Source organism: Parambassis ranga, unplaced genomic scaffold, assembly GCF_900634625.1.
Source record: "Parambassis ranga unplaced genomic scaffold, fParRan2.1 scaffold_63_arrow_ctg1, whole genome shotgun sequence".
Taxonomy (NCBI): Eukaryota; Metazoa; Chordata; class Actinopteri; family Ambassidae; genus Parambassis; species Parambassis ranga.
Window position 1 is genome coordinate 1466 of NW_021144808.1, and position 12510 is coordinate 13975.

Below are 12510 nucleotides of genomic sequence, written 5' to 3' on the forward strand. Positions count from 1 at the left end.
AGGTGAAACATTATTATTTTGTTTGTCTTATGAAAATGTTATTCATTCCAACAATACCCAAATATGTTTAGCAGATGTAACATAAATATATATTTGCTTTGACTCCCGTGGCCCTCTCAAACCGAATGAGTTCAACTAGCAGAGCAAGAGCATGCGCAGGAGATCAGCCTCTGTCCTACCTGCCATCCGCCTCTGCTTGAAACTACTATTGGTAAGTTTTCTGTCTTCTATTTAAAGTTTATTATCTTTATGTGAAACAATGTGCATGCCTTAAGATAAATGGACCTTGAGTTTAAGAAGAAGTGTCAGTCATTGTTCACATTGGGGTAGACAGGCTACAAGCACCACATGAATCATTCTATTGTGATGCCTTGAGATGAGGTCCAGTATTCTGGAATGGAAGTTACCATTCCAGAATGGAAGGCAACATTCCGGGACAAACATCGGCATAACAGAATGAAGAGCACATTTGCAGAATGAAAGACAGCATTCCGGAATGAAAGTCAAAATTCCGCAATGAAAGGCAGAAATCTAGAATAAGTGGCAGCATACCAGAATAGACATCAGTATTTCGGAAGGATAGGCAGAATTCCCGAATAACAGTCAGTATTCTGGAACAGAGGTCAGTATTCCGTAACAGAAGTCAGCAAGACAGCATTCTGGAATGAAAAGCATTCCAGAATAAAAAAGTATTCCCAAATGAAAGGCAGAAATCTAGAATGAGTGGCAGCATACCATAATAGACATCCACCCACTCCAGAATAATAGGCAGGATTCCGGAATGGTAGACAAAATTCCGGAATTAAACCCCTAACCCGACAGCGGCCTGTGACTTCATGGAAGTCAGCATTCCGACATGGAAGGCAACATTCCGGGACAAAAGTCAGCAAGACAGCATTCTGGAATGAAAAGCATTCCAGATTGAAAGGCAGAAATCTGGAACGAGCGGCAGCATACCAGAATAGACATCCATCCATGCCAGAATGGTAGACAGGATTCCAGAATGGTAGACAAAATTCCGGACTTAAATCCCTAACCTGACAGCAGCCTGTGACGTCATCCAATCAGAGCCAGAGACTGAACCTCCTTAAGGGCAACAGTGGCAAGAAAAAACAGTAAGAACCCCTGTAGGTTTGGTATAATGTTTCATCATATCAGATGAAATCATCCAATTGGCTTCTGTGGTCTGGGTTAGAATCTAAGTCAGTCAATGTCTTAAATGATTACTTATTTCCCCTCCAGAGGATAAATTATTTAAATGATTATTTATTTCCCCTCCAGAGGAAATAAACAGAACTGTCAGGAGTGGGATTTGAACCCACACCTCCAGTGGAGACTGTGACCTGAAGGCAGCGCCTTGGACCGCTCGGCCATCCTGACATGAAAAGTGTGCTGTCCACAACAAGTTTGGAAAAGCTCAAGGATGAACACTTAATAAACAATCTGACATCTTCACTGACACTGATGTGGACAGCCAGAGATGAGATTTTTCATCTGGTCACCACATGATGAATCGTTCTGACTATTGTAGTACCTTGAGATCTGCCTTTCCCAGGTGTTTGTCCTTAAGGTGAAGCAGTCTCTGCCTCAGGGTGAAACTGGGTTTGAAATGTGCTGGGACGTTTTATCCTTTGCCTCCTCATTGCACACCAGTTGCTCTCGGTCCAGCGTTTTTAAAATGATAGTTTTTGGAAGTGTCAGATGGACTGTGCCAGGGTTTGGTCCTCAGACAGTCAATATAAATGGCAGCACTCTGACTGGTCAAGATGAATTTTTTCATAGAGCTCGTTGTTAACACATCAGACTTGTGTTCTGATGAAGTGATCTTGGAGATGAAAAGAACCGTTGTTGGCAGGATTCGAACCTGCGCGGGGAAACCCTGCTAATGACTCTACAGCAGCTGAGCGACAACGACCAGCCACGTCACCCGCCCCTCTTCCCCCACAGCTCATCCAGATGGCCCTGCTCGCACCTCGTCCTCTGACCCCTCGGCTGACAGTCATCACCTGGGAATTACTGGTTCCCCACCTCCACCGATCACCTTCACCACAGAGCAGGTGAGAAGACAGGAAGTCAAACTACTATCAAACTACTGAACTCTGAACTGTAACAGTCACTCAGACACTGTACATTCATACTGGTACATTCATGTCAGGCTCTTTACTGTGTAAAGGTTTTACACAATAGTAAATATGTTCTTTAGATACAACTCAGGGATTTAAATGCTGTCTAGGTATTTCAATATTTATTATATATTTCTATTTCATATTTCAATTATCTTTTCTTCTATGTGTCTGTAACAAACAAGAATTTCCCCTCGGGGATAAAAAAAGGAATTTCTGATTCTGTAACCTGAGATTCCACCACTAGATGTCAGCATTGCACAGCATTGGTGGTTCAGTTCAGATTGAGAGAATGCAAAGAGTGTACAAAGCTGTTATCAAAGCAAAAGCTGGCTGCTTGGAAGAATGTCAAACATCAAACATATTCTGCTTGGTTTAACACTTTGTGTTCACTACATCATTCCACATGTGTTCCTTCATAGCTCTGATGTCTTCAGGATGAACCTACAATGTAGAAAGTCATAAAAACAAAGACAAACCACTGAGTGACTTTTGACTGGTACATTTAAAAATGTCATCATATGTCCTAACCAGCAGGGGGAGCACTGATCATAAACTCTAGCTGTGTCTCATTTCAGGGTCTGCATCCTTCGGAGTGCGCATTTTAAGGCCGCTTACGTCACAAAGCTGCGCGAAGGCTGTCCCAATTCGCCAAAAGTCGAAGGGTCCTTCAAATGCGTCCTCCAAATGCGTCCTCCTTTTGCCTGAATTTGGAGGACGCATCGCTACCATCCTTCGTGGCCTTAATATCCCACAATGCTTTGCGGGCCTACTTTTTGTCCAATAGTACAATGACGGACCAAGCGAGCGCGGCACCGGCAGGAGTGCCGAATTCACATTTAAATGTAAGTAAAGAGCAGTAGTTCGAGAGTTTTAAAATGCTAGCAGTGACAGCGGCATTAAAAAAATGAGTTTCATATTTACAAACATGACGTCCTGTTGATACGAGGCGCTGTAAACTAAACGCTTTGATTGAATGTTGTTTCTTGTGTTTACTGTAGTATAGTATAAAGTATAGTTCACGTGAGGAGCAATATTATCGTTATTATATCAAACGGTCATTCTGCCTGTTGTCATTTTGTTGTAGGAGGAGGAGAGGGAAACAGAAGAAACCTGACAATTGATAACGGAGGAGATGAGGCTGGAGAGGGAGGGAGAGGGAGAGAGAGAGGGAGAGAGAGGGAGGGAGAGAGGGAGGGAGAGCAGAGAAAGAACGGACAGACCTCAGCTCATACAGAGGATGGTGGACAGCAGTGATTTTATGTTCTGTGTTATTTAAATGTTACTTATTAAATTGTGTATTAAATCGTTCTTGTCTCTGTGTTCTTAAACTCTTCTAACCTTGTTACATATGTGTTTTCACCTATTTATAATTGAAGTAAACTTTTGAACAACTTCTCAGTGACCACAGTAAATCATTTATTGTGTGTGTGTTGTGTTATGTACAATATTTACAAAGACACAGTTTGAACATTTCTAACTATTTACCAGTGGGCATTATGAAAATGTACAGTTTATTATTTATAAAAATCAGCAGAAAATACTATTCACAAAGAACATATATATAAATGTTTGGCTGAGCAGGAGTCCTTGGTGCTGCTGGACTGGATGATGCCACGGTGAAGACCTTGGAGTCCTCTGGCTGTGAGTGGGACATCATCTGGGGGAGGGGGGTGTCTGTCTCCTCTGTCCACCACATCGTCCATCAGGGTTTGCAGAGCTGACGATCGGCGGCTGCCATGTTACTAAAGATGTTTTTAAAAAGGGCAAAAATAAAAAATAACTTCCACAGAGCGGCTTCCAAAGCAGCTTAAAACATGAAAAGCTATAAAATATGTATCCTCACCCTCCAGAGGTGTGATGGTCAGTACACCTCCTCCAGGACAGACAGCTGGTCCTGCAGGGAGCCCCACTCTCCTCCACCCAGCAGTAATTCTCTGGTGCAGTGACAGACCTGATGCTTAATGACACATTAAAGCAGTGCTTTCAGGGTTATTTGCAGGGTTCTTACACATTTAGCTATTTATTTAAAGTATTAAAATTACAAACAGACCCTGTATCAAGTCTTACAATTGAATAAATATAAATTCCATTTAATCATATTTGTCTATCTACTGGTTATATATCTAGCGTTTGCTCAGTAACCGGTATATTAATTATGATCAATAATATGGTTAAACAGCAGCTTACCGTCACCCCCCACTGCGCTCTCCCAGCCTGAAGAAAATGAGCCGTCACCGGTTTTGCTGCCGCTGGAGCCGCCTCTCCTCTTCCTCCCAACAAATAAATATATTAAAAAATTCCAAATGTCTAAATCCACACTGTTGTCCCGCTTGTTGTGTGTCCGTGTTGTGTCGCTGTCGCTGCTTTTGTTTTTCCCGGGGCAAAATTTATGACGTCGCGCCACAATCAGGAAGTGCTTTGAAGGCCAGACCGTCCCATTTACCAACGGTGGAGGATCCTCCGAAGGATCCTCAGGAGGACGCGGCCTCCTGAGACCGCGTAGGCTGCGTCCTCCGAAGGATGCAGACCCTGAAATGAGACACAGCTTCTCTGTCTCACATGTTATTGTCATGTGTTTTATGGACAATGATGCTGACTGTTGTTTTCTCTTCTCTCTGTAAACAGCTTGTAAACAGCAGCTTCCCTGAGGGGAAACTCAGCTAATAAATGATGCTGTAACCTCTGGGACTTGATCTGCTGGGTGGGAGTCCACTACATTATCCATCCATCCTCATCCATCCAGCTGAGATACTGAATGTGGGTTTTCATTGGTTGTCCGTTATAACCATCAAAATTAAAAGAAATAAACACTTGAAATATTTCAGTCTGTGTGGAATGAATGTTTGCATTATACAGCTTTCACTTTTGAATGGAATTACTGAAATAAATCAACCTTCTGATGATATTCTAATTATATGACCAGCACCTGTAGTGGTGTTTTTTGCAGCCTGTGGGGTCACCATAGAAACAAAGCTATTTTATTTTGCTTAGAGAGCACTTGAGAGCACTCCCTAATACTTGTTCTTGTTTCCTGAATAATGAGTACTAGCAGGACATAGCAGCATGGACAGCAGAGGATTCCATGTTATAACTGGATCATCCAGCACAAGCAGCAGGATTCAGCACCACAGCCTCCTTCATGGCCTTCAGTCCATTAATGACTACAGCTGGACCAATGAACCGACTGTGGACTTCTCCATAGGCTTAACTGTGTAGAAAGGACACCAGGATAACTCTTCAAACAAAAGGTTCCACTGAGATTTGAACTCAGATCACTGGATTCAGAGTCCAGAGTGCTAACCATTACACCATGGAACCTCCTCTGTGAGTAAACCTGACTGGAAGAGAACCAGAGACCTGTCTTGTCCAGATGGTCTGTCTTTCCAGAAATGGAGTCTGTCAGTTGTTAAAATGAGTGAGCTGATGTCCAGGTGTAGAACAAAGGAGCTCCTGCTAGCAGTGGTGCAGTTTGTACCTACCAGCTTCAAATGAAGACAGAAGTGTCCTCTGATGACTCACACAGCACTACAGTAGATCATTAATCAATCAGCGCTCATGCTAACGGCTAACAGCTCAATGTCCTTACTGCAGATCTGTTCTTTGACAGTGATGTGTCCAGGATTACACCATCTATCATTAACAAACAATACCAGCCCCCCTTGTTTCCTCTGACCGCACTCCACTGTCCTGTCTGTCCTCGCCAACTGAAATCCATTTAGAGCAACGTTAGAGTCCAGTGTTAGCACCGTTAGCCAAGTTTCAGTAAACAACAGCATGCACTACTACATTTTTTAAACAAAGATCTACAGCAGGGGTCTCAAACTCAACTTACCTGGGGGGGGCGATGGGGGTCGAGGCTGGGTGAGGCTGGGCCACATCAAGTATTCCACAAAAAAAGCATTCAAATATTCCAAAAAACAAAATACAACTGGTCCGATCTTCTCAATCTTCCAGGTCAGAATAGGGATGCAAATTATCGAGGAATTCATTCATCGTAAATTGATATGCAGCGATTTTCCCTCAGTTTCACTAAGATTAAAAGCTCTTTAAGGAAACAGGCTGGTTTGTTTGTAGGTGATTTGTGTTTACAGACGCAGAGCTAGCAAATTTTAAAAAGGCTCTATCGACTTGCTAAAGGTAAGATTTGACCAGTCAAGGCTTGGAATGACTACATAACACATCCTTTATTACATAAACGTGTTGAAAACACATGTATTGAACAAATGCACTTCAGATAAAAAATCAAATCAGATAAAAATCATTGTGACATATATGTCACACCGGCCCTTTAGCCAAAAAAATCGGTGAAAAAATGATGTGACATTATGATGAAACTCTCGAGGGTTAAAAGTCTCTCCTTCGAGCCGGATTTGAACCAGCGACCTAAGGATTTCAGTTTTATTGTCTCACTACAGTCCTCCGCTCTACCAACTGAGCTATCGAAGGGTGGGATGAGAAAGAAATGCCTGAGCACAGCCGAGTGTTCATAGTTGACTCAAACACAGGTCATCTGTGCTTGATTTGAAAGTCAGGATTGTGGATTGGATTTGTGTGTTCATAAAGACGTGAAAAAAATCAGACCAGATTTTCCTCATCCTGGAATGCAGCTCAAGACTTTGTGGTAGTATGACCACTTTACATCTTGACCATACTAGAATAGAATAGAATAGAATAGAATAGAATAGAATAGAATAGAATAGAATATATACTTTGAGGAAAGGCGTCTGGACTTGTAGAGTTTTCTTGAAGACGTTTCGCTGCTCATCCAAGCAGCTTCATCAGTTCTAACTGTTTGGTGGGAAACATGGTTTATATGTGGCTACAGACCTCAGTGGGTGGGTCTGGGTCAAACTTAAAAACAATAGCACTAAATGTTTCCATAACTACCTGTGATGATCTGGCAGGTGTGTCTAACGACTGGCTAACGACTATGAAACTGTCGGAGGGGGACTGGTTGACAGCCCTTTGTTCTTGCTGTGAGTATGTGCAAACTTCCTGGGAATGGATGGAATCACTGCATTGTATGCTTCCTGGGGAAGCCAATCCATGCCTGTATGGACTCCCCAAGACTCACAAGGAGTCCCCCTCAGACCCATCGTCAGCAGCACAAACTCAGTCACATACAACATGGCTAAGCACTTGGCTGAACTCCTGACACCACTGGTAGGACTTTGTGAACAAGGTAGAGAAGATCCGAATGGACCCAGACGACACTATGGCCTCATTTGATGTCACCTCCCTGTTCACCTGCATCCCTACATCAGAAGCCACAGAGACGGTAAGGACGTGCCTCACACAAGACAGCACACTCAAGGAAAGAACCAACCTCATGCCAGACCACATCTGTGACCTGCTGGACCTCTGCCTGACCACCACTTATTTCCAGTACAATGGGAACTTTTACAGACAGAAGCACGGCTGTGCGATGGGATCACCTGTGTCTCCTATTGTGGCCAACCTCTACATGGAAGAAGTGGAGAGAAGAGCCTTGAGTTCCTTTTCTGAAACCACCCCCACCCACTGGTTTAGATATGTGGATGACATCTGGGTGACCAATGAAGTGGAACGGTTCACAGAACACATCAACGCAGTGGACAACAACATCAAGTTCACTCGGGAGGACATCAGGGAGAACAATCTGGCCTTCTTGGACTGCACAGTACATATTGAGGAGGACAGGAGCCTCAATGTGGAAGTATACAAGAAACCCACACACGGACCAGTACCTGTTGTTTGATTCACACCACCCATTGGAACACAAACTGGGAGTCATCAGGACCCTGCAGCACAGAGCACAAACTGTACCAACCAGCTCAGAGGGGAAGAAGAAGGAGCAACACCACATCAGGAAGGCCCTGCAAACCTGTGGCTACCCCAAGTGGGCACTCATCAAAGCCACAAAACAAGACCCCCCAACAACAAGAAGACGGAGGACAACAACCGGCGGAGAAAGAACATCTCCATTCCATAGGTGTCAGGAGTATCAGAGAAACTCTGCAGGATCTTCAACAACCATGACATTTCGGTCCATTTCAGACCGATGACAACACTGAGACAGAGACTGGTTCACCCGATGGATAAGATTCCCAGGGAGAAACTCAGCAATGTGATATATGCAGTCCAGTGCAGTGAGGAATGCTCTGATCTATACATTGGAGAAACTAAACAACCACTCCACAGAAGTATGGCTCAGCACAGGAGAGCCACCTCCTCAGGACAAGACTCAGCTGTTCACCTCCACCTCAAAGAGAAAGGACACTCCTTTGAGGACAACAATGTTCACATTTTAGACAGAGAGGAAAGGTGGTTTGAAAGAGGAGTCAAGGAAGCATCTATGTTAAGCTGGAAAAACCTTCCCTTAACAGAGGTGGTGGCCTCAGACATCATCTTTCTACCACATACAATGCAGGGATGCCATCCATTCCCAGGAAGTTTGCACATACTCACAGCAAGAACAAAGGGCTGTCAACCAGTCCCCCTCCGGCAGTCTCACAGTCATTAGCCAGTCGTTAGACACACCTGGCCCAGTCAGCCATGGAAACATTTAGTGCTATTGTTTGTGAGTTTTACCCAGACCCACCCACTGAGGTCTGCAACCACATATAAACCATGTTTCCCCACCAAACAGTTAGAACTGATGAAGCTGCTTGGATGAGCAGCGAAACGTCTTCAAGAAAACTCTACAAGTCCAGACGCCTTGCTTCAATCTTCTCTACGTATTAACATATCATATTTTCACAGCAGTTTTAAGGTGTGTACATACTCCTAAAGGTTAAATTAAGAATTTTGTTGGTGCAGTAGTCAGTGCGCATATGAGAGATATTCTCACTAACATACTGCAATGTAGATGTCTTTGTTAAAAAAAGGACCATATTTCACTTGTTTGTGAGCAACCACAGCCGCAGTAGGCAGCGCGTCAGTCTCATAGTCTGAAAAGAGTAGTAGCCAGCACGTATACGAGACATATTGGCACTAACATGGGCACTGTATATGAAAAAAGGCCTTAAACTTCCTGGTATTGTGTTCACAATGGTGGCATTGATCCCCAGCCTCTGTCACACAGTCTGTTCAGTGTGGGGCCCCTTAAGGTCTGTGTTCTACACATGCACAATGGGTAGGCAACCACCGGATGTATAGTAAGCACTGACAGACACCTGCTTTTTTCATTTCCTCTGTACATTAACTTGTCGATGCTACTATTTAACCTTTTGTATACACGTGGCCCGAGGACGGGACTGTTCATGTTTCACTGCAATATCTCCCTCTGCGCGCAGCCATTTTGTGCTCTTTGTTGACAACCTACACCTCGTTGGAAAGCCACTTCCCTACTCTATTGATTGACAGCTCGTTTGACCATACAAAAGGATCGAGGGCCTGTCCCTAGCCAAAAGAATCCAATGAGCGACTATATCGAGTAAAGCACCTCCCCCCCCTACGCTTGTATTTTCAGCCCATTATATTTGACGCTGAATCTGATGCAATGGACATATAGCCAATAAGATTTCCGTCACGGGGATGTCCCACATGAAGGGGTTGTGGAAGGAGGGTGGGCTACACACCTAAGCGTAAACATGAACAATGGATGCCGGCTGTCCGTGCGTACGTGCGTAACAGTGAGAGTGAGCGTATAGCTGCATATTTTGGTGTTTCTAGCGACCAGAGAGATGACGAAACACACAGAAAAGAAGAATTACACCATTGAAGAAGTTATCGATGAGTTTACAATAAGGAAAAGCAACTTTTCTGACGAGGACGTGTCGGACGCAGAAAGTTATGTGTTATGTGTTGACTCGGTGGAAGAAGATATGTTCATTGAAGGAGGAGATATAGTCCTTGACAAGTAAGTGTAACTTTATACATGTTGCAGTTTTATAAACAGAATGTAGACATTTCGAAGAATTAGTGAATACAGTGTTGTGTCCTTTGTTTTGTTTACACGTGTATGGGGGAGGTGTGCGCTTTTAATATTCCTCTACAAGTAGTTGTGGAGGACTGATTTGTGAGGTGAACAATGAATACAGATACAGTTGTTCTGTGAATGAATATCTGATATATACATACATACTACATATGTCTATAGTTATTTTGTTTTATATATATTTTTGCATTTTAGGCAAACACTGTTCTATTTTGTTTACCTGTGTGGTGTGCACTTTTACTATGATTTGTGAGGTGAACAATGAATGCAGATACAGTTGTTCTGTGAATGAAAACCTTATTTTTTGCATTTTAGGCAAACTGATTCAGATACAGAGTGGGAGCCAAGCACCAGAGCCAGAGCAGCCTCCTACTCCCAGTGTACAACATCACAAGCCAGTCTACATCTCTGGTGACAGTAAGACACCCATCAAGCTTTCTAGCTGTGCTTTGTAGCAGCCCGTGACTGTAACAGTGGCATACTGAGAACAACATGTGGCTGTGAAACCTGTGGAATTGTAAACATGTAAACAGTTTGCTGTAAGTAGTTTGGGTATTTGTTTAGATAAAGGTGTTGTTTTTGACCATATCTCTTGTTCTGAGTCTTTTCTTTTGATGCACAATTTCAGTTTCAGTAGAATAATGAGCATTCAATGGGTTTTTGCTTCACTAACATTATTTCAATCATGCTAATAGTGAATCTGAATATGGAATGAGGTTCCTCTAAGTGGCACCTTTCATTAGAGCTCTCATTGATGTCTGTATGTTGAAGCATTCCAGAGTTATGCACTTTGGTGCCAAAGTGTCCATTTGGAGACTCCAAATGGCACTTTTTGGAGAGCGCCTGGGAATACCTACAGAAAAACCTGTCCCAAATGGTCATTTCTTGTCCAATTACTATCTACTTTTAACTGGGAATAGGTAAGACTTCAGCCTGTGTCACTATATTGTCATCTAATCAACATCACCATGCTCCAGTTGTCAAGCAGCCTTTTTTTACAAAAAAAATTTAGGCGAGCTACAAAATCTTTTTATTTCTCTGTGTTTAGACTTCTCTCACTGTTAACCATTTGCAATTGCAGTATCACACAGCTAAAATAAAAATTTCAGAGTATTACCTTCACAATGAGACCAAGCTTTTGCACATACTCCTAAGGGCTCACAAACAGCTTGTAGTTTAATTTGGGTATGCCTTTGACAGGCGTTTGTCAACTATTGAGGGTGGTGCAAAAGGGTTAATATTATGTACCTGTAAATGGTGAGTGTGTGTACTCTTTATTCAATGCTGTCTCTAAAAGTTGTGCCCCGTGTGAGGGTTGAACTCACAACCTTCAGATTATGAGACTGACGCGCTGCCTACTGCGCCAAGGCTTGCGCCCATGTGTTGACGTTGATGCCACAAATCGTGCCGAGAGCCCTGGTTCGAATCCCGCAAGGCGCGTTAATATTTTGCACTGAAATTACGCGAAACATATCGGTCGTTGTATGACATTTTACCGAGGTGACGTTATAATTAAAAACAAAGCGAAAGGAGAGTGATGCACACCGTTTGTATGTGACAAATTTCACGTGTCATTTGCTGTAATAGTCCAATTGCACATGCATGCATTGAGTGGAATAAATGCAATCTGCTCGCTATTTAGCTAATATGGATTGTATAAAATAATTTTATCCTTAATAACAAGGTGTAATATGTTAATCTGCATTTTTCTTAACATCCTTTTTTGTATACCTACCTTGTCTACAATAAAAGGCTCATCAATGGCTAGACTCTTGATTAACCCCAAAATGCAAATTAGGTTTGTGTTGTTTTTATCATTTCATTTGAACCTTTCTACAAAAAGTATTTCATGGAATTAAATGGTAAATCTTGAATTCTGAATGAAAGCTTGCCTCATTCAATTGTGATACTCTTAAAGGCAGTCACACATTTTCAAGAATCCACACATTCTAGAGGTCTAACAATACTGTCTGGGAGACCTATTGTTCAATCCATTGTCATGCTATGAGCCCTTACATGGCTACCTCCCAACATTATCGGCTCGTTATCATCTCCCATTCGACAGACATTTAGGCAAGCAAGCAAAACCCTGAAAACAGGAGCAGCAATTTAAGATTTTTCAAACTGTGCTACAGAAATCTAAAAAAAACACATTATTTATCCTCAAAAAGATAGAAATTAATTACACAGAGGGAGAAATTTATACCAAAAATGTTTATTTACAAAATAACAATATACACATGAAAGTGCACTTTCTCTCTCTTTATTTCTCACTTTCTCTCTGCTCCTCATCCCTGACGCCTCCCTCGCTCTCCACTGAGGAACAAGGAGCAGACCCTGCTCTTTGTTTCTCTTTCCATAGCCTTTGGCTGCTAGGTGCTCCCTCCATTCAGCCAATGGCTCTGTTGCTGTCTGCACAGTACCAGTTTCCAAAGTATTGGTGGTGCCCTGGAAGCCGGCGGTCTT

At 42.8% G+C, this 12510-nt stretch overlaps 3 non-coding genes across 3 annotated transcripts; all 3 read right to left on the reverse strand.

Annotated features, from left to right (window-relative positions):
• Positions 1 to 1297: 1297 nt before the first annotated feature.
• trnal-cag (transfer RNA leucine (anticodon CAG)) lies at positions 1298 to 1380 on the reverse strand. Its single transcript has one exon. It is a non-coding gene; the product is annotated as a tRNA-Leu (tRNA).
• A 3992-nt stretch (positions 1381 to 5372) lies between these two features.
• Positions 5373 to 5444, reverse strand: trnaq-cug (transfer RNA glutamine (anticodon CUG)). Its single transcript has one exon. It is a non-coding gene; the product is annotated as a tRNA-Gln (tRNA).
• A 1037-nt stretch (positions 5445 to 6481) lies between these two features.
• Positions 6482 to 6572, reverse strand: trnay-gua (transfer RNA tyrosine (anticodon GUA)). The gene is given in 2 exon segments: positions 6482 to 6517; positions 6536 to 6572. It is a non-coding gene; the product is annotated as a tRNA-Tyr (tRNA).
• Positions 6573 to 12510: the final 5938 nt, after the last annotated feature.